This window comes from Vitis vinifera, chromosome 16, assembly GCF_030704535.1.
Source record: "Vitis vinifera cultivar Pinot Noir 40024 chromosome 16, ASM3070453v1".
Classification (NCBI taxonomy): Eukaryota; Viridiplantae; Streptophyta; class Magnoliopsida; order Vitales; family Vitaceae; genus Vitis; species Vitis vinifera.
Genome location: NC_081820.1, coordinates 6428397 through 6433030, shown reverse-complemented (window position 1 = coordinate 6433030; position 4634 = coordinate 6428397). Strand labels below are relative to the sequence as shown.

The following is a 4634-nucleotide window of genomic DNA, read 5'->3' as shown; positions in this document are numbered from 1 at the left end:
TTGATGAAATCTGGGCATGATGAGAAAAACTTGCATTTTTCTCTCTTCTCTTCTTTCTCACTAAAAACGGTGGCTCTCTCCCTTCTTTCTTGTCTTCCAAAAGTTAGGGTTTTCAATGGAGACTTTTTAACAAATTCTAAAATACCATGCATGTCCTTTTTCAATAAATTAAAATAGTATTCTTTATTTCATCTTCCAATAATAATTTTTATATATTGAACTCATAATGAATTTATATTGTTTAATTATTTGATATTTTAGGTTGATGTCGGTTTAATTTGAATATTGATATTTTAAAAAAAAACTAATTTAATAGAATGAGCTTAATTCCCATAAATATTAGAAAGTTTTTATAAATATTCTTATTGCATTTAGTTTTATTGTGAGTCTAATCATCATTAAATTAATTTAAATATTAATTTATTTCATTTTAGTTAAATAATTTCAAATTTATATTCATTAACTATAAAACATTCTCAAATAAAAGGATTAAACCCAATAAATGTGGCCCAAGGCTCGAACAAGTGCTCAAAATAGGCCACTTTTTTGTGGTCCACAAATAAATTAACAAATTATTTTTAAATGAAATATAAGATAATTTCTAATTTAATAAAAATGAAAAATAGTTTATGAAAATAGATTGTATTGATACAAACTATAAAAAAATTAATATCAAACAATAAAAAAATAATTTATTAGGATTTTATTTTATTTATATCCAAATTTTTTTTAAAAAACCTTAATGTAGCAACTTTATGTCATTAATATTAATGTCAATTTACCATAATTAATTTATAGAATAAAATTCTAATATCAAAATTTGTGTAAGTTAACTTAAAAACAAAAATTTTAAAAGTCAATACAACTATGACACTTCTCAGGAACGTCATTACATACCCATCAAATAATGATGCTTATAATAAGTGTCAAGGTAAATAATAAAACTATGACACTTCTTATAAACGTCATTATATACACAGTTATAAGGAAAAAGATGACATCAAATAATGACACTTATAATAAGTATCAAGATAAATAATACAACTATGACACTTCTTATAAGCGTCATTGTATACCCTCAATAATGACGCTTTTAGAAAGTGTCATAAAATAAAGCGTCATTAATTTCAATTTTTGTAGTAGTGCAAAGTGATTAAAATCCCTTTCAAGGGTCCTTAACATGCCAATTGAGTTAAAAGGCCTAAACTACTACTCAAAAGTGTTTAAAAGGATTTATTATAGGCTATCAAATAGCACTTTTTGAGTAGTAATCAATAGGGTGTCACATTAAATACATCATCTTTGAGTTATGATGTTACATTAAATGCATCACCTTTGAGTTATGGTATCACATCATTGTAAATTATTGTGGAATATATGATTGGTTTTAGTTGTTGATTTTTGTAATGCTTATGAATTAATAAGATTAACCTGTTTATATTTTGTCCATAAATATAACAATCATATTATATTTAACTCATTTTTCTATAATGTTTCTGGAATAACTCATAATACATTCATTATCTAATAATATTTGTATATCAAATGTTCACAAAAGGATAGTACGTCCAACATATCAAACCCATCAAAACTAAAAAAGAAGAGTGAATACATACCAAAACATGATTTAGAAATGTTAAAGATCCCAAGATTCATGTATACCTCCATTTCATAAGCATAAAACAGGCTAACCATAAAATGACATAGAAGTCCCATCTAAAAATCTAAATTTCTCAGTTGCAATTAAAGTAATGCTTATGTCCTACAACGTATGACATAAGAGTTGCATTTAAAAATCCAAAATCTTGTTGCCTTCTTCTTTCTTTTTATTCTCCATTTCACCCTCCCAAGAGTGTATACCTGCATTTCAAAATTTAATGAGTTTTAGAGAATTTTATTGAAGAAAATAAACATGGATTTATGTTATCATAAATGAACAAATCTAAGAATTTTTTTTTTTTTTTCAAATAGAAACATTATTCAAAGAATAAGCATTACTATACAATACCTATGGAAAAATTCATGTAGTAGCTAAGGGACTCACCATGCATGGTGATCATGATGCATCAACATGATTCATGATTAGTTGTAGCACAAAAGTAGCCCATTCTCCTCTAATTTCATCGAATTCTACTTGAGAATATGTTTTTTTTTATTACCAAACTGAAATCAAATAAGAAAATAACATTAAAATGCATAACATTTGGAAGCCTAAAACTATGTACAATTCATTAAATAAGTAATACCTTTGAAGCAATAATTGTAGGATAAAAAATTATCTCTTTAATGAATCTCATAACAAAGTAGCCACATTCGAACCCTCCTTCTTGTCTTGGACACTTATCAATCAATTATAAAATAACATTAGTACTCACATATATAAATGGTGCAAATGCATAAGCTAATGTGTAAAGAAAAATTTTTGGATGTCACCTGCACTAGTTGCTAAGATGGCTCCCTCTTAGATGTTTTCTTTGCAGATATTCGAAGAGCCCTATGTAAGTAAGTTCAATGGGTACATTTTTAAAATAGGTAAATGTTATATGTTTTAATATATATAAATAATAAAAAAAATGTGTTTGAGGTGAATGTATTTTTTTTTTATTTAAAAATAATACTATGAAAAATAATAGGAAGAACTTACACGTTTACGATATCCTTTAAGTCCTCACATGGTTTGTGATGCATAGGGTCAAGATAGTGGACTATCATTTTCCTTGGCTCAAGCACTACCTAAATATAAACCCTTTAAGTCCTCATATCTATTTCTATTAACAAAATATAAAAACTTTCCAAAACTCAAATACTTAAATATAAAAACAAAATCAAATAAAATATCTAGCTAATTGGATTTTAGAAACTAAATAAACTATAAATAAACTAAATATAAAAACTAAATAAAATATCTATGCCCATGAATTAATTGAAGAGGATAGAAAGACACAAAGAGAACATGGCTATGGTTATGATTTCCATCTTATCATTTCCTGTCAATACCACACATGCCCATTTTAAGGTTGGACACTACTTTTGTTGCTGGACTTGGAAAGGGAACTTCAAAATTGAAAACATAAATAAACCCTTATGTAAAAAAAAATAACATTAAAATATAATTGAGCATTAAAATATTTACTCTCTTTCATCACTTTCATTTGAATATTAATAATCTCTTATTGAGATAGATACTTACAATTTAACAAAATAGAAATTCCTAATAATAAAAAATATAAAATTTCTATTTCTATTAACAAAATATAAAAACTTTCCAAAACTCAACTACTTAAATATAAAAATAAAATCAAATAAAATATCTAGCTAATTGGATTTTAGAAACTAAATAAACTATAAATAAACTAAATATAAAAACTAAATAAAATATCTATGCCCATGAATTAATTGAAGATGATAGAAAGACACAGAGAGAACATGACCATGGTTATGATTTCCATCTTATCATCTCCCGTCAATACCACACATGCCCATTTTAAGGTTGGACACTACTTTTGTTGCTGGACATGGAAAGGGAACTTCAAAATTGAAAACATAAATAAACCCTTATGTAAAAAAAAAAAATAACATTAAAATATAATTGAGCATTAAAATATTTACTCTCTTTCACCACTTTCATTTGAATATTAATAATCTCTTATTGAGATAGATACTTACAATTTAACAAAATAGAAATTCCTAATAATAAAAAATACAAAAATTTCTATTTCTATTAACAAAATATAAAAACTTTCCAAAACTCAAATACTTAAATATAAAAACAAAATCAAATAAAATATCTAACTAATTGGATTTTAGAAACTAAATAAACTATAAATAAACTAAATATAAAAACTAAATAAAATATCTATGCCCATGAATTAATTGAAGAGGATAGAAAGACACAGAGAGAACATGGCTATGGTTATGATTTCCATCTTATCATCTCCCGTCAATACCACACATGCCTTCCCAGATTGGTCCTTTTGGGGTTGGATACTCTCAACGAAATTCTATATCTCATTCCCACTTAGATACAGACAGAAAAATCATTTTTTTTTTCCTCTCTCGTTTTTTAGAAAGGATGAAGATTATGTGATAGTATATCTTAAAAAAAATTTGTACATGTCATTCTCACACAAATACATATTAAAAATCATTCATTTCTTTCCTATTTTTCACTTTTTTTTAAGGACTTGATCATGTGTTTGGTTTAGATTAAAAAAATCAATTAATCTATAGTTTTTTCTTCCATGCTAGAAGATTAAACCTAAATTTTTTTTCCCTACAACTCAAGAAAACACAATTCACAAAAACCATAATACAAAGATGTTGAAACAATTAATATAATGACATTAATAAAAGAAAAAAAAATGATAGATCCAAGAGATTTTGGGTTACCTGGGAGTCCACAAAGTGAAGAATGTCGGTTTTGAGCGTGTTGACTATGGATGGGTGAGAGAAAAGGTTGAAGAAGATCATGATTTTATATATAGGATTTATATATTGAGATTTTTTGGATTGTGGGTGAGATATGGAAACAATGGGATTTTTATATAGTATCCATCATTATTAATTCTAAAAGTGGGCTCATTAAGTTATAATACTTAAAAAAAATTATTTTATATGATGTCACTTCCCAAAAA

At 25.7% G+C, this 4634-nt stretch overlaps 1 long non-coding RNA gene across 2 annotated transcripts; it reads right to left on the bottom strand.

The window, feature by feature from the left end:
* Positions 1 to 1785: 1785 nt before the first annotated feature.
* On the bottom strand, positions 1786 to 2614 carry LOC132252722 (uncharacterized). 2 transcript variants are annotated; one of them, XR_009464496.1, is made up of 4 exons: positions 2434 to 2613; positions 2247 to 2339; positions 2045 to 2163; positions 1786 to 1860 (listed from the first exon to the last, which is right to left on the bottom strand). It is a non-coding gene; the product is annotated as an uncharacterized LOC132252722 (long non-coding RNA). The 2 variants fall into 2 exon arrangements; XR_009464495.1 differs by having other exon boundaries at positions 2045 to 2339; positions 2434 to 2614.
* Between the last annotated feature and the right edge of the window lie 2020 nt (positions 2615 to 4634).